Source organism: Thermobia domestica, chromosome 9 (assembly GCF_964235325.1).
Source record: "Thermobia domestica chromosome 9, izTheDome1.hap1.1, whole genome shotgun sequence".
In the NCBI taxonomy this organism is placed as follows: domain Eukaryota; kingdom Metazoa; phylum Arthropoda; class Insecta; order Zygentoma; family Lepismatidae; genus Thermobia; species Thermobia domestica.
This window is the reverse complement of record NC_137462.1, coordinates 76,295,836-76,314,976: the sequence shown is the minus strand read 5'-3', so window position 1 is coordinate 76,314,976 and position 19,141 is coordinate 76,295,836.

Genomic DNA, 19,141 nt, shown 5'->3' with positions numbered 1-19,141 from the left:
TTTTTGTAAAATTCAATATCGAGCTTCAATCTCAATATATCAGCTTGTAATTCCAGTGTAACTAGCTCTTTTATCTTTATTTATTGATTTTCCTTCTTCATCTGTTAAAATTAAAAAAAAAATTGTTTCCACCTGCAATGATAAGGAACCTGTTTGTGACAAAGACAAGACTAGTTTTCATATCAAGACTGTGATAACTAACTAAATGAAACAGATGTTCGCTACTGTCCGAGAATTGAGTTCTTGTATTTGACAACAATCAAGCAATTCATGCTAGGACTTGTTTGACCATTTACTTTAGCACTGTCTGTGTGACCTTAAACTAATGTAACCTAAACATGATTTATGAATGGAGTATTCCAATAGAGGTTCAGCTTAGTAAATTTTACTATCATCATCATGAAGTCTGTTTCCAACAAGAAATATTTATTTTAAACAATATAGTTATGACAGATTTTGCCAACCCTCAAAACTTGCCGTTTCATGCAAATGCACATGTTGCACATAAGCGTGTTACGCATATGGTAGAGCCGGCTCTGGTTAGATTTTGACTTGGTTACACTGTTGAAAAAATTCCTCCGAGACATCAGGTTTCCAGATACCTCTAGGTTCATCATATAGATAAACAATTCTCAATCCATTTGAAATAACCCAATTTCAGATTTAAGATTCACTAGCAAAATTTATTATATAGTAGATTTCCTAAAACTTGGCACTCAATAAACCGGCAGGCCACACTTTGGCAGGGCGAATAAAACTCTCGCTCAGACTCCTTCAAGGTCATTGCTGGGTGTTTTTCTGAAGTCTGTCTTATCAGGTAAATTCCTGTACAGTGTGTATTTATTAATTTTCATGTTCATGTATAGTAAAGGTTCTATGCCTTCATAAAGTACGTACTATACCTTTGTTTAGGGGTAATTGGGCAGCTTATTCTCTGTTGTATTCTCAAGCAAAGCAACCAATACATACAAGTAAGTGCTGTTATTCTGTTCTAATCCCATTCCCGATAACCCGGCATTTTAACAAACTCGGCCACCCTTCGGTCCACATTAGGCCGAATTTCTATACTGTATTTCGGAACTGGGGCCGCGGTGGCTCAGTGGTAGAGTGTTCTCCTCTAGTGCTTGGGGTCCCGGGTTCGATCCTAGCCCCTTAAGTGAATTTTGTGGTGGACAAACACCATGTGTGTGGGTTTCCTCGGGGTTCTCCCGTTTCCTCCCACTTTCTTCATTCCACCATTTCATTTATTACTCATCATCACCGTTTCCTTTAGCTTAACCGGTAGTGGTGGTGGTGGTATAATGGTGTGGGGTTCCTTTTGTTGGTTCGGTCTAGGTTTGCTTGTTGTTGTGCTTGGTAACATGACGAGTGCAAATTATCTGGACATTTTGGACAAGTCAGTGCTTCCCACATTGTGAAAATTCTTTGGAATGGATCCGTGTTACTATTAGGATGATAATGCACTTTGCCATGTGGTATGATGAGAACAATGTGCAATGACTCCAATGGCCTGCTCAATTGCATTGGATTTGAACCCAGTGGAACATTTGTGGGATGAATTGGAGTGGCGTTTAAAGTCCAGACCAACTCTTCGAAATTCACCTGCCGCACTTGGAACCCTCTTGCAGGAGGAGTGGGCTGCTACCACACTTGATACCTATCAGCAACGGATAGAAAGCTTTCCTCAGAGGATACATGCTGTGATCCAGGCCAAAGGATACCCTACCCGATATTAGATACTTCATGACTTGCTTCATTCCTAAAATTGTGGGATGACCGGTGACTTTTTGGTAGATAGTGTATATTGATAACACGAGTTATATTATGGTTACCACAGTTGTTGTGTAAAAAATGTTCTTGACTCTTCGTGTCTATATCTGTGGAAATTATTAGAATTTAAAGGGTTTGAGGAGGAGATTCCCTTTGGTAGATCTAATACTGGATGTATGCTATAATCAGGGTTGTCATTTCAAACAGTAGCAGGGAAAATTATGGCAGTTGTAGCCGTGGCGTCATTTATTGGAGGAAGAGGGGGAAATTGACCTCAAAGAGTTTGGGGAATACATATAGTTTAATCGATTGTCTACTAATATACTAATAAAAAACGTGAGTCTTATGTCGGTGGTTCTCTTGCCCCCCCTCAAGCGAAGTCTGAAATATTTATAACATACGTCCAGTACTACCAAAAGGGATTACCCCTCACCCTCCTTGTAATTCGCACACTGTTCACAGATATGGACACGAAGTGTCGAGAACAGTTTTTACACAACAACTGTGTTAACCATAATATAATTCGCGATGTCCTAGCAGACTGACCGGTGACATTTTGGTAGATAGTGTATTTACGGAATATGTTACATTTTGTTGCTAGTTAACATGGAAATGTTTTACAATTGATTTGAACATTTCTGTTGTTTCATGCGTTATAAACATATGGTGAATTAATATTTTACATGTCGTTACAAATGGCTACTTTATTGGTTAAAGTAAAAAACAAACAAAAAAGACTCGAGCAGGAATAGAACATAGGACCCTTTGCACGTGAGGTGTAGATGCTCTTAACTCTGCCATGCCATCACTTGGTAATTTAACGCGTCATATCATATATGTGGCGAGTCGGAAATTTTAAGGCAATTTTTCTCCAATATTTCTGGTTATTGCGCTCTTCCAGTTTCTAATATTAACAATTTAAATGTGCACTACTATCTCGCGAAAGATGACCCGAAGTTAATTTACCAAAGTCTGCTTTCCACTTCTAAGACTTACTAGTTTTTGAGTTGTAGGTTTCTTGTTCTTCTTTCTTTCTTTCTTTCTTTCTTTCTTTCATTCATTCTTCTTCTTCTCTGGGGCAGGATCTACTGATTAACGTGAAATCTGAACCACATGAACTCCCACCGGGAATCGAATCCGGGTCTCCCAAGCCAAAGGTTCTTTTTTCTTGATGTGGCATATTTCAAGAAGTGGTGCGCTGTTCGAATATGGTAAAAGCTGCTTTAGATCCCAATAATACGTTAGTAAACACTATTCTAGTATATTTATTTTATTTACACAATTCACAGTAAAAACAAACAACTGTTCATCTTTCTGATGTTGTCTTCTTAAAATATCATAATCTAAAAACGTTTTACTAAATTCTGTATATAGTTTTTCGCTGATATTGGAAATTGTGGCAGTTGCCAACTTTCTTTTTGATAATTTAATTAGTATTTCAATTATTGGTACCTATATCTTGTCATCTTTAGAGATTTGGAAATTCTCTGCCCATGTGGATGGAAAAGTAAATAAAAAGATCGTTGTTTTCCCTACTTGTTTCCATAATCTTCCCGATCCATCAGTTCCTGATCCATCCGACTTTATCAGCACTTTAAGACTGTGTAAACTATTCATTTAATTACGTATTATAATATTTGTGAAATGTTTATAAGCCGTACATATATTTCAATTGTACACAGAAGTAGGTCAATTGTAAACACCATCATATACAACTATATGCCCTTGTTAGTGTAGCATTTTCATTTAATGTACAATACTGTAGGTGTTTTCAATACGAACATATCTGAAGAATGTTATATGATAATGACTGTCAGTTTTGACGGAAAATGTCCATTATACCTTTTAAAAAAATTTTGGTTTGTAATCATGATATTGTAATGTTAGCAACAATGCTTCTGAAGAAACAAAAGATATGAAGATGGTGACGTACTAGATTACATTTCTTTTGTGTGATTTTCATTGTCGCATGTGACACGTACAAAACACATTTCACTCCTTCTTTCCGTTCAGACGTCTTGTGTTTTTCCTCTGTAATGACGAAAATTTTACATTGTTGTGACGCAATAACTCAAAGAAAGAATCTTCAGTGTGTGTGTGCGAAGTAATCATTAATCCAAAATCTGTCAGCTAACCTATCAAGCAATTTCTTACACCCATACACTATTATTTACTACTTTATGGAACAATATCGCCGTGTACTCAACAGCTTAGTTCACGTGGTTTTGGTGCACTAGTTCTTCTTTCGATTACCAATGGGGGCAAAGCAGTTTTCACTGTTGACCTATATCATGAACTAGGGTAATTTTAACAGACCTCTGAGTTCCCAAAACTTTTAAAAATACAGGATTGCCAGTATGTATATATTATTATTTTTATATGATGTAAAGTAATACAGGTATTTCTAGTGCCAAGTCCGAACTTGAGAGATTTATGGTATTATTCCATATTATTCCATGAACTCAGGTTTTTTATTTAAGGTGCATATAAGAGTGATCCATCTATTCCCTAAATATGATATGTAAGAGGATAATACAATTAAGTTTTTCGAAAAATTATCGACACAGTTTCCTCTATAGAAAGCTATATGTCTCCGGTGCCATGACAAAACTTAAGAAAATCGTCATATTAGAATCTTCTACCGGGCTCCCTTTTTCATTTAAGATGCTTAAAAAAGGGCTGCCTATTTTATAAGTATAATATGTACGAGGAAAGGACACTAATTTCTAGAAATATTATCAACATATTTTCTCTCATTTAAAGCTATATAGCTCTAGAGTCAAGGCAAAACTTATAATAACTTTTATTTTATAATCTTTTACTGGACCTTGTCTTTCAAGATGCATATAAAAGTGGGATATCTATTCTCTAAGCATGATTTATACGAGGAAGGAACAGTACTTCTTCGAGATATAAACATATTTTTCCTGTCAATCTGCGTAACTATATCTGATCGTGACGAAACTTGTTTCCTCAGTGCATTTGTGAAATATTTTTCTGTACACAATTTTTGTTTCTGAATTATTATAAATCAAATTTGGGTTAAGACTTTATCAAATTTTCGGAAACAAATTTAATAGTTGCTACTTAGGAAAGATTTCGTTAACTTGAGCTTAAACATTAACGGCATTTTTTTTTTTTATCATAACGAAGGATTTGATAAGCCTTTTTCTTAAATCTCGATTCATAGCGACTCACACAACATATTTATCTCGTTCTTTAATGTTTCTTTCATCATTCCTGTTAGGAGGGTACAGCGGCTAACAAGCAACGTACAGAACAAGGCAGGATCAGATCCGACTTAAACTTCGCCCAGAGGACACATAATAAAAAAGAAGAAAAATGCCAAATTTTAGCTGCCCATATCGAGAAACACCGGAGATATGCTCCGCAACATAATTCACCACGCGACAATATGATAAAGGTAAACGTAGCAAGATACCCATTTATGTCGAAAATGAAAAGGATGGGCAGCACCAAAATGATATCAAGATATTTGATTATGCTATAGACCCCCTAACACTGACTTGGCAGCCATCTTGAAAACCACGATTTTGGATATAGCGTAAGGTATTGAAATGAGTAGCGGGATGTGTGATATATCAATGTAAGATAAAATGCAAAAGGAAACCCAATGATGTTACCGTGAAAAACATATGTGGACGGGACGAAGTGTGCAATACTCGGGCAAAACAAACGTATATTCGAAGGACAGAATAATAGGGCAAGACCCTCACTTCAATGATACGCGACAAGTAACTGCAACAGTGTATGTGCATAAAAGTGCATCCGCCTTGACAGATTATGCCTTTCGAGGATATTGGGATTCGGTTTGGGACAGTAAAAACCACAGTTGCAACCCGCGATACGAGCGCTCGTTAGGAGACAACATAAACTACAAAGGACTATCTCTTATGGAATAGTGATTCGACTGCTCGCTCCAGAGTGTAGAAGATATCATCTTGGATTGGTGATCAAAAGCACGACCTACCTGGAATTTAAGCCCACTCCTAGACAACGTTTTGTAAGTTTCTTGTTCAATTTCCTTGCTGTTTCGTGTAAAGAAAGGACATTTCGGCCCACATATGTTTAAACAACACTATCTGAGGCAAAGTGTGTACGAATGAGAAAGCTCAGCCATGTTCTAGCTTACATTTCTTTACGATTATTTCTTTTTCTTCGCGCGGTTTGCCACACTGTTTCGCGACAGTCCCAAACAGTCACAATATCACGGAAAGGCAGCGTTCTGCATTGACTCGATGAATTGCATGAGTTATTGCAGTCTCCCACTAGAAGGCTAGTTTACCACACAATGAGACGACTCGAATTGTGTCTACTGGTTTGCACTTGCACATATGGAACGAAGTGAACGTGACAGCAGGGGCCGGCCAAGGGGAAGTGATAGTGTGTTTGTGGCATACGTAAGCCAAAACGCGCAATATTCTATGTAGTGAATGTGTCGCAGTATCGTTCATCTACAAACACCAATGTAGAGCTGCTATGGCGAACCCTCTCAATCTGGTGTTACTGATGCAAAGTGTACTTCCAAAGCAAGTGTACGCCCAATCGACAGAACCGACAGTGGACGGACGACAAGCAACTGAACACATGCTGGAGATTTTGAACAACCACGATGTAACAAAAGTGAATGTGGATGAGACTCTCGAAACCAGTAGACACAATTCGAGTCGTTTCATTGTGTGGTAAACTAGCCTTCTAGTGGGAGACTGCAACAACTCATGGAACTCATCGAGTCAATGCAGAACGCTGCCTTTCCCTGATATTGTGACACTTTGGGACCGCCGCGAAATAGTGTAGCAAACCGCGCAAAGGAAAAGAAATATTCGTAAAGAAATGTAAGCTAGAACATGGCTGGGCTTTCTTATCCGTACACACTTTGACTCAGATAGTATTATTTAAACAAACGTGGACCGAAATGTCTTTCTTTACACGAAACAGCAAGAAACTTGAACAAAAAACATACAAAACGTTGTCCAGGAGTGGGCTTCAATCCCAGGTAGGTCATGCTTTTGATCACCAATCCGAGATGCTATTTCCTACACTCCGGAGCGAGCTGCCGAATTGCTGTTCCATAAGAGATAATGCTTTGTATTTTAGGTAGTCGCCAAACGAGCGCTCGTATCGCGGGTTGCAGCTGTCGTTTCCACTGTTCCAAACCGAAACCCAATATCCTCGAAAAGCATAATCTGTCAAGGCGGATGCACTTTCATGCACAGACACTGTTGCAGTTACTTGTCGCGTACCATTGTCGTGGGGTCTTGCAGCATTATTCTGGCCTTCGATAACACGTTTGTTTTGCCCGAGTGTTCCACACTTTGTCCCGTCCACACCATTATACATATGTTTTTCACGATTACATCATTGGGTTTTCTTTTGCATTTTATCGTACATTGATATATCACACATCCCGCTACTCATTTCAATACCTTACGCTATATCCAAAATCGTGGTTTTCAAGATGGCTGCCAAGTCAGTGTTAGGGGGTCTATAGCATAATCAAATATCTTGATATCATTTTGGTGCTGCCCATCCTTTTCATTTTCGACATAAATGGGTATCTTGCTACGTTTACCTTATATCATATTGTCGCGTGGTGAATTATGTTGCGGAGCATATCTCCGGTGTTTCTCGATATGGGCAGCTAAAATTTGGCATTTTTCTTCTTTTTTATTATGTGTCCTCTGGGCGAAGTTTAAGTCGGATCTGATCGTGCCTTGTTCTGTACGTTGCTTGTAAGTGGTAGAAAGCTTACTTCTGGTGTGTGGGGTCCCTGGTTCAATCCCAGTCAAATAAGTTTGTGGTGGACAACATCGTATCCGTGGGTTTTCTCGGGATACTCCCACATTCTCATTTCACCAATTATTCCATGAATATTCATTTGACTTGGCATAATCGTAAGACGTTAATCTAAAAGGTGTTTATTTCTGTTGTTTTAAGTACTTACATTCTTATGCTAAGACTCTACATACCGACAATTAGTCACTCTTCTGTAGTATAAGAAGTGTGAAAAAGTGGAATCGAACCAGGACCTCCAGTTTTACATGCCGATAGGTAGTATTGCTCACGAGTCGAAGTGAGGCGGGAAATATGGTATTCTCATCTCGTCTCGTACACTGAGAAAAAAACGTATGTGGCATACGTGAAAACGTAAGTTATATGTAAATCCTGTAGCTTTTGGACTTAAGTTACAGCAAACGTATAAGTGAAAAAGTATATTTTATACACACTTTCCTTATGTTTCGAATAAACGTACTTTCCTTACGAACGAAAGGACTCTATATAGCGGTCAGAATCTCACATACAGATGGACATATATAATATATAGCTGACGTATGTAACATGGAAGATTGTTAGGTGTCATACATTCTGCAACGGCATGATGTAACATCTAAGCTGGAAAGGTATGTAGTATATGGATAACGATGCTCCGTACTGATTTCCGTAGTAAACATAAGGATTCTGTATATTTGTACAATACACCGCTGTCCGGATAACAGATTTTCCTCAGTGTATGTTTTGTAGAAGTCTCAGGTCGAGTCTCGAGAAAGCTTTCCACGTCTCGCATCGACATTTTTCTTGTTACGTTTGGTAAGTTTATGTACAAAATTTATCCTTTATTTTTTTCTTTGCTTCATCTAAAAGTTCTCAAAATCCTTCCGCTTCACAACAGGTCCACGAGAAGTGTGATATAGCAACACTTAAACCTTATTTATTGTTGGGGTCATCAAGTCTAGGAGGGTGGGTTTTGCTACTTCTGGTTTGAATAGGAGTTTAAGAGAGATTATACCAGTTCCCACAACACAAAATTGATTATCAAAAACAGTTTCTCCCTATTTCTTATAGTTTTTGCTCTTTGTAGATTAAATTGAAACCGGAAGTTACAGGTAATTTATATATCTTCCTTTTCACTAGGACGTTAAGGATGAAGATGAAAGTTATTCTTGAAAAGATTTATCGATTGCCGAAAATTGCTTCTCACTATCTATTACCGTTTTCGCGCCATAGTGATCAACGTTGAAACCGGAAATGACTCATTTCTATCACTTCTGGTTTTACTAGAGTGTTGAAAATCAAGATAAATTTCGTCTCGTTTCATCGATTGCCTAAACACTTTTTGGTTATCTATTATAGTCTTTGTTCTACAGCAATAAACGTTAAAACCGGAAATGGCTCATTTCTACCATTTTCAGGTTTACTAGAATGTTAAGGATGAAGACTGAGAGTTATTCATGAAACGTTTAATCGATTGACGAAAACCGCTTTTCGCCATCGATTACCGTTTTCTCTGTATAGTGATCAACATTGAAACCAGAAATGGCTCATTCCTACTTCTTCCGGTTTCACTAGACTTTTAAGGACGAAGATGAGAATTTTGTTTCAAACGTGTAATCGATTGTCGAGAACCGTATTTCCATAATAATTGATTCCTAAGATGATGTATATGGGTTTCTTAATGATAGTGTAATAAAATGCCTTCAAATTGACCACAAAATAAAAAGTTAAATTTATCTCTCAAAGTTTGCAAAATCGAAGTCGATGGACAATATATGCATATAAATATTAATATACTCCACGCTTTCCGGTGGTTGCCATAATGCTTCGGATGATATTTGGTTTCATAATCATAAACGGATATATATATATATATATATATATATATATATATATATATATATATATATATATATATATATATATATATATATATATATATATATATATAGTCTTTTGTAAAAAATTGTCACATGGGAATACCTTGAACTTTTAACAAGAAATTTACCGAAACAAGAAGTCATATGATCAGTTATGATTGTAATAGTTATTACGTACTGCAAAAGCCATCACGAGTGTCCTAGTCATTTTTAAATAAGTATTAAATCTACTTCGTAGCATGAAGCATGTTTTATGATTTCAGACCCAGCATTTAATATCTTTCGACATCATTATTGTCTGTTTCAGTATTGAAGAGTTCGTATTTTATTATCGATATTCTTAGGTAACATTTATGAAAAAATAAACTGTATAGACATTCTGCGAATCCTATATGCTGTAAAATATATGCGATACTTCTTAAAGGAAACAGGTTAGAATTCTCCCCTGGGGGGTGGGGTGGGGGATTTCAATAAACGGGAAATGAAAGTACGACGGTGAAAACACAGATAACCCATGTTGAGAAAGGTACGTACAAGTTATTTCTTGTGGGGGGAAGAAATCCTCCTCGGATCACTGATGCTCATGAATTTTAAAGCAATTGGTCAACATACTAACATACTTAGCTAAAATCAAAATAATAGAACAAATATAAATGAATAAGGTTTATTTTTAATACTTAAGTCCGTTATAACGAATATTCGGACGCAAGAGGAACGGGATGAGGAAAAGCGGAAAATTCACAACGAGGAACTGCAGTATGTATATCATTTAACAAACATTGTTGGGGTCATCAAGGCTAGGAAGTTCAAGAGGGCAGTTCATGTAGCCAGAATGGAATAAAGTAGGAACGCTTTCAAAGTTTTAAGTGGAAATTCGATCGGAAAACGACGATTATGAAGACCTAGTCGTAGATGAGAGGACAATATTGAGATGGATCTCGCAGAAATATGAATGCAAAGGAGAAAATGAATCCTTTTGTCCAAGGACCGGAGTCAATGGAGAGCTTTTGTGGACACGGCATTGAACCTCCGGGTTTCATTGGCCACCTAGTTATTTTAAATCTGTTGTAGAAATGCAATCTTTCATAACCGTGTTTTAATACCTACAGGCACATAATATTAAGTTCATAGGTCCAGAGAACATTATTAGAGCAAACAGATTTCTTTTTTATTCGACAGGACTATGCATTGTATTTTTGTGTATGTCTCTGTTCTATGATTGCTTATGCAATATAATTTATTATTATTATTTTTTTATTATTAAGCTTGGTGTGTAATCCGTAGGTACTTAACTCAGGCGTATTGCTAGGGGTTAAAGTCGGTCAAGAATAAGTGTAAAAGAAGCAAAATTCAATTCCAACTTTTGGAAGTCTGCAAATATAAATAATGTTACTACAGAAAGGTTTTTCGCAACAACCTTCGTTGAAAAAAAAATATATATATATAAAATAAGGAATATGTTTTGTGTGAGGCTTAAAAGCTATCCCTTTTGCTTGAAGTTGAAATTAAGACTCAAAAGGTGAACTTAAAATGACATTTCAATATTTTATTAAATATAAAATGAATAACTTTCAGACTTAAAAATAATTCATACTGCCTAATGTTGAAATCAATCAATACTGTTTGGTAAATTTATATGTGAACTTTGAAAATTATTTCTTAATTTTTACTGTGTACTAAATCACTAGGCCTTTTCTCCATTGAAAAAAAAAAAAAAAGATTTTCTTATCTTTCAGTTTTACGTGCATGGAATTTATAACTGCACGTAAAATGATCAATTATTATGCCGTTACCATGAACTTTTGATCCTGTATATGTAATGAAGTTTATGTTTTATGACTCATAAGTGTGATTTGTTTTCCGTTTAACACTTAATTGGTGGTTAGTCCTTCTCCAGAAATCCATTATATGTAATCTTAGACATTGAACACAACAATGAAGGCGAGCGGCGGTTTCTCCTTGTTCAAAAGTTAGTTCGTAGTAAGGAGATCATTAGCGTATTGATTCTCAAAACCGTTGGACAAAAAAATTAATATAGCCAACGGTATATTCACGAATTTATGTTTCAGAATATCTGTTATAAAATTCTGGGAGGATGGAGGAAGTTGAAGCTCCAAAGTTAATCGAACATAGAATATTATGAACAGGTTTAAAGTGAAAGTGATGTAAAAAGTAACATTTTTTACAGCAACGCAAAAATTCGGGAACAAAACGAATGTTTCCATTATCACTAGAACTTTTACTGCCATCTGTTGGCAATTGGATGAAACTCTGAGATACGTTTCCTGTTAATCGATTGACTTTTCTAGATTTGCTGTCGATTATATATATATATATATATATATATATATATATATATATATATATATATATATATATATATATATATATATATATATATACAGATATTAGTGTAACTTAACTCGTCCACATAAGTCAGTTAAGATCATAGGTGTTATGTAATCTGCATTTATGTGCTTTAAAAATTATATACATGTATAAAAGTAACCAAGAAAGTTCTATCACTTTTTGTGGAGCTCTGTGTTCAATTGGCCATCACACCGTGAGTTGAATGTGAATGGAGATAAGGCGAAGGTCAGTTGTTGGTGTGGGTATATACAACATACTATCTGGTTGTGGGAGTTCAGTCACACCATGAACTTGCGTTAGGACAGAGTGGACATGGGACCTGTAGACATGAAATGCACTATATGGCAACGTGGCAAATAAAGAAGCATAGAGTAGATCTATTAATGTATCAAATAGTTGCATCAATTCTTTCCAGATGGCAACTAAAGTCGTTATAGCTTGATACTACCATTACTTATTAGTTAGCAAGCAATTTAACTGCTTGATGTATTTGTAGAGTGATGCTAAATTTCAAAGTTAATCTGCGATATTGCCACATTGTGAAATTTTTATTCCCCATAGCGGCTGAAGGAGGTCCCGGAGAGCAAACTATCATATAATATTTTCGCTTTGTTTTGGCCAGTTGAATAGTGCTCTGTGATCCATGGGCGCCATTTTTAGAACACCCTATATATATATATATATATATATATATATATATATATATATATATATATATATATATATATATATATATATATATATATATATATATAATCGTTGAAATACAGTTTCCTTGCTCTCAGGACATAGCAGTGAGAAATAATTACTTCGGAAGAAAAACAAATATTTATGGGCCTAATTAGCAGTCGGTTCTGGCTTCGATTTTGTCAGCACCACTAACTAATTAAGTGACAATATGGGCCTATATAGCAAATACTACATTTTCTGTATTTGTTAAAAGCTATAAAAGTAATATATTTATCAGAAGCTTCAATTCATATTTTTAAAGGCTCTTGTTTTAGTTCATATGTGCCTCGTATATCGGTTGCCAATGTTGTCGCACTATTAAATCTGCAGTGACGTTACTGTCACAGGGTGACCTTTGACCGCTAATTCTGCAAAAACTTACGTCATAAGATATATGACTAGGTTTCTTCTGTTCTTAATGAAAAATGCTTAGATGAGAATTACTTTTTTTTTTTCTTTCTGTGCATCACGTTGCTTATCCTGTGATATACTGTAATTAACTATATGACCGAAAGAAAATGTAAAAGAATTAAAATTTGTTCTTTCTAAAAGAAAAAAATCACGATTAATTCTGTTTAATATTTTCCGGGAAATCGTTATAATACGTACACAACATTACATACAGCTGAAACAAGTCTGGACTGGTTTTAATTCGTAACAAACAGCATGACATTAGTAGAAAGAAATTTTCAAAACCAGGAAATTGTGTACTCATAATCGATTTAATATTTGATGGCAAGTTTCAACTCAAGTGCTAGGCAGAACTTGTTGTAATTTTTAAAAATGCGGTTATTGGAGCATAGTTGCACAGATTCTAGAAGTACCGGCACTTGAATATACAAGGTGGTAGGTAACTCCACCGACAAACTTTGGGAGGTGATTCCTTATATGAAATGAAAGAAAAAAGTTCTGATAAACATAGGTCGAAAAACGTCTAATTTCAGAGTTATGAACCGCCGAAAATTCGAAAAGTCATGTTTCGAAACGCCCTGCCTTAGAAACTATAGGACCTAGAACAAGCGGTTTAAGGTATTACACAGGAACTAGTATGTGAACTATCTAAATATCCATGTTTTACCATCCTCCGTTATCGGCGAAACGAACGCGTTATTAGTACTTAAGGGAGTATCCCTATACCTCAATTTCCTTTTTACAGTTCGTTTCGCCGATAACGGAGGATGATAAAACATGGATATTTAGATAGTTCGCATAGTAGTTCCTTTGTAATTCCTTAAACCGCTTGGGATCGGTCCTGTAGTTTCTAAGGCAGAGCGTTTCGAAACGTGAATTTTCGAATTTTCGGCGGTTCATAACTCTGAAAGGAGACTTTTTTCGTCCCATGTTTATTAGAACTTTTTTCTTTCATTTCATATAACGAAACACCTACCAAAGTTTGTCGGTGGAGTTACTTACCACCCTGTATAACGTAACTTTTTTGATTGCAGTATATTGTGCCTTAGTAACGGATGATGGAAGTATTTATAAGACGTAGCTCTGTAAGTTTATTAACTTATACGTAATATTTAAGAAACATGCGAAAACAGGTTATAAAATCCAGTATGATAAGGACAGATATAATACAGTATTTAATGCTTCTTAGCTACGAAAGAGATTAAGGCAGGGCGCAAAATTGCCGGTCGCCAGGTCTCCATTGGCGACTAGAAATTTAGAGCTGGCGACCAGTGTTCAGTAGAAATGATTTCTGCCTAAACTCATAGGGCTGCGCAGTTTATGTTTCGCACAAAAATAATTGTCACTGAGTGGGAGAAAAACACGGAATGTGAAGTCTTCACAGCGGACATGGAAAGCAAAGGCTTCACAACGTTGTAATCCCCCCCTCCTTTCAAAACCCTCAATTGAAATGGTCACATTTAGTGCAGTTTTACCTGTGAGTACTGCTTCATGTGAGAATGGCTTCAGCAGTCTCAACAGAGTTAAGACTGCCTACAGGAATCCACTGGATGATTTGCTCACAATTTCCATCTGTGGCCCTTCACTTAAGGACTTTGATCTGAAAACTGCAACTGGTGCTTCTGTGCAGAGACAGAGCGTTACACAAACGTTAAGGTAAGATATTTTTTTACATGTATATGAGTTGTCCAATTCAAATTGATTATCCTGAATTTAATTGTCTGTTTTTAAAATGTTATGCCCTGATGTAATCTCCTTCTTTGTCAAAGCAAAGGCCTTAGGGAGGGGGGATCTCATAATTTGTAAGCAAGAGATATTGGCGACCATCATTTTTGTATTGGCGATTGCGTCTGACTTTGAAATTTTGCGCCCTGGCTTAAGGAATAAATAATAATAATCAGTGGCGTATTTACAATTTTGTTTCGGGAGGGGCTTTGCTAACTTTCAGGGGGGGCTTTGCCTGAAAATGTGAAAATTCTGCAAGATATTTCATATACCTTACTATAGTAAGTAAGATTTCGGGGGGGGGGCTTAAGCCCGGAAGCCACCCCCCTAAATACGCCACTGATAATAATAATAATAATAATAATAATAATAATAATAATAATAATAATAATAATAATAATAATAATAATAATAATAATAATAATAAAATGAACTATTTAAAATCTGTACTTATATTTAACATCTGTTACATCAGTATTTATAATTTGTACCGAACAGTGTTTCCAGTGTTTACTTCGAACTGCTTAAAGAAAGAAAGAAAGAAAGAAAGAAAGAAAAGAAAAAAAGATTCACAAGTCTGAATTTTACACAATATACTCAACAAATTTATGACATATTTTGACATTTCTTTGTAGAAAAGTAGGTCTAAATAATAAAAATGCGTTATTCTCTTCAAAGGTTATTTCGTTGATATAAGGTTTTTAATTAATCCAGATGAATTGATTGTAGTAAAAACTCAAACAATATAGGCCTATATATTGTATTGTATAAAAATCCAATAATGATAGACTGACTATAAAATTCGTGCTAAGTGCCAAAGTGAGAATGTTGAGAAAAAGGCCAGAGTTTATTTCAGAACTAGTGGCATATAGGCCCATGCGCATTCTTCTGGTGATTATTTGAACTACTTCCACAGTGAATATTAGATAGTCCGATTTTAACTGAGCATTGTTATTCACACAGCCCACATTTTGACGTTAAACCGAACTTTTCAATTTTGGGGCACTTAGCACGAGTTTCAATTTCAGTCTAAAATTGTTACAAAAGTTATTGAACTTTTTTTTTTTCCAAATGAAATATTGAACATATTGGAGGGAGATAAATACACTATCCCTGATTCTTACTGATTTTAGCTCCATGCAGTTGGGACTAGTGAGAAACCTTAAGGAAAATTTGCGCCGTATTACACCAACAATTACTAAATTTGATGAAAGTAATCAAGGAAAATGTTATTTAAACAAGGAAGCTTAAAAAGAGGTCAACTTTGAGGTCTTTTTTGTGTGTGATGCCAAGGACAAATATGTTTTAAAATAGTGGCATTAGATTCAGCTTTCTGAAATTGATATAAAAAAGTGCAAGGAGGAAAAATATATTTAAGCGTAGGCTGTTTTATTATTGTCATAAGAGGAAGTTAATAGAGCTCAACTTCAAGTTCATTTTTCTCGTTACACTATGGACGGATATGTCTTTCATTGGATTGAGCGTCCTCAAATTAGTATAGAAAGCGCAATTAGAAATGTATTTAGCGTGGGAACTTTCACTATTGGCATGAGTAGAATACTACCACAAAGATCCCAACTTTTAGGTTACCTTTCTGGTATCGCCATGGACAGTGTGCGAATTGAAAAATTTTCCCAGGGGGGGATGAATTTCACCCATATGCGCAACCGTCCTCAACATATATATAAGGACAATCGAGTGATGCCGTTTGAAATGTTGCTGCATTCTGAAGAAAATGAGGCATGAACTATGATCCTACAATAAGATAGCAGTAGCTGTTTGACTGAAAGTCTAAAATTTACCTCAAAAAGTGGAAATCCTAAAAGGGTTATTCTTCATTGGAATTTTTTGAAACATTAGATACTCCCAGTTCTTTTTAGCGAAATGCGTAATCGGATTTCAAATTAAAATAATTTGGCAAACTAATGATATACCTTTCATAGTCTGGGTTCTGGATGCCCCGCCTCCGTCCAGTTTTCACCTTCTAGGTTTGTTACTGAAATTGAATGAGTTCTACAAAGTTTATGGAGAAAAATTTCTGGAATATACAATGGTAATCTTGTAACATGGGGCGAATTTTACCTCCTTATTGTTGATGAATTGCAGCCCCAAGCAAGAAGCTTGGGGTAAGGATGGAGTAAGGCGTGTATAAAGTCCCTTCAAAATATGTCCTTATAGAGTGAAAACGATAGTACTTATATAGCGAGAAGTGATTTTCTGTAATCAATTACGCGTGCCAAGAATATATTATTGTACATTACCGCTCTAATCTCTCTATTTAAACCAGTATTAATTGAGTGAACAGTAACAGTTAGCGTGAAACGATATTCTGCGATCAATTAGATGTCCCAAGAATGTATTATGTTGAGATAGTATGATGGGACTTTTGAATATACATAGTTAAGACACGTTACACATTACTGACACACGTTGAACGAACCACCACAGATTACACTTATTCGCCATCCTTTTTTAGACATTTCTGGACACCTAGATAGACATGCCCAAAACGTTTTGAAGAAGGGTGGAGGACATTTTTTAAAAAAAATGAACATTTACTCTATGCAATTTTACATGTAAAATAATAAATTTTAAAAACTAAAAAAAAATAAATAAATAAAAAAAATGGCCAGATCTGGACCCTGACGCACATCAAGTGCACACTTTACAACTGAACCACTGGCGCTTATGATTAGCGGAGCCATACGACGTGCATAATATCCATAAGAATAAAAGTTGCAATTAATTCTTAGTTTGTAATATCGAACCCTTTTTCTGATATCATCTTGAAGATACATTGCTTTTTCTTTTCAAAATTACTAATTTTGTCATGTATTGAACAAAACACCAGAAGAAGATTCGATATTACATACAAAAAAAAAAAAAAAAATCTTGAATTTTATAGCAGTTTTCGCACGCTTTGAAGATGTATTTGGAACAAACATCCATGCCCTTTTAAGATATTCATAAATCGATATTCTGTTACAGTGTTAAGACTAGCTTTATTGCATGTATTTTCGCTATGAGTACCAGTAGACTAATAGACCTCAAATATTCTAATCAGCAATTCATTCGATTAGTCGCATTATTACGGTTTCAGATAACCAAGCAGGCACTCGACAACATAGCTTAGAATGACCAGAAGTACGACTAAACAAGTGTAAAACCATATGACTTCTCACAACACTGCCTACAGTATCCAGTATCCGCTATCTCAAATTAATAAATACGTGTTTGCATAATTATGTAACAGTGGCACCAATGCTAAAAAAAAAAAAAAAAAAAAAAAAAAAAGTCACCAAACTTCCAGAGTATCGAACTTTTGCATATTTAGACTATTAAACGCTCAAATGTATTAACAAGACACCAGAACAGATTATAGGTACTCAGAACAAAATTAAAGATAAAAACATTTACAGAAATATTTTTTCAAATCTAACAATTTATTTATCCAGAAAAAATAATGACAGCAAGGGCGCCCGATGAAAATTTTCTAGAGGACTCAACTCCCTGGTTACTATATACCCTGATATTTTTTTATTTGTATTAAGAAATTTAATACGTTTTCACTAGCTAGGGGAGCGACCCCCTGCCCCTCCTTCGGGCACACATGAGTGACAGTATACTTTTGTTTCTGTAACATGAAAAATTCCAGTTGATGCAACACAATTTATGTAATGCTGTTACGGTAAACTACGAAGCACTTTTCCTAAAAAGGTTTTTTTTTTTTTTTTTTTTTTAAATAAGTATTTCAACATTGTGATTCTAATTCTAGCTTCACAAACCACTCGTAGTTGGCTACATTATCATAAGACTTTATACATCCAGCAGCTTCTTGGTTTCGAATCGTTGCACTTTGGAGCGATCTGCTTGCCACGATAGCCAACTAAAGTTTTGTTTGTCACTGAACAAAGTTCAAATATTAACATGGTGCTTTCCCATACATTACCTTGCTTAATGTTGAATTTCCAGGATATCTTCAACAGTGGTAGGCCTATTGTATATTTCACACCAGAAAACCACACACTAAACAAACAAACAAACAAACAAAAGAAAGAAACAAAACAAAACAAAGCACAACACATCCGAACCTACGCGCCATCAATCCTCGCTTCAAACATGTGCTTTTTCTCTCCAATGCGCATGCCCGACACGAACATCTGACAGGAAAACGGTCTCCTACCATTATTTTAGAAAAACGGTAAACCGTATATTTTTTATGGTAGGAGGCACTTATTTTCACGGTTATTGGTTACAGTGTAGAATGTTACAAATAATCCTTTCATGCTGAAATGTCCTCACACGCTTAATTATTGGGTTGAAGGTCAATTAAACCACAGAGCTGGGCTCGGAAGTTTGGATATCTCTACAAAGTGCATTACTATTTGTATACTCTTTACACTATATGATCACTATATGGTCGGACCAAAATAAAGGTATGCTCTAAATTCCGTAATATTTCA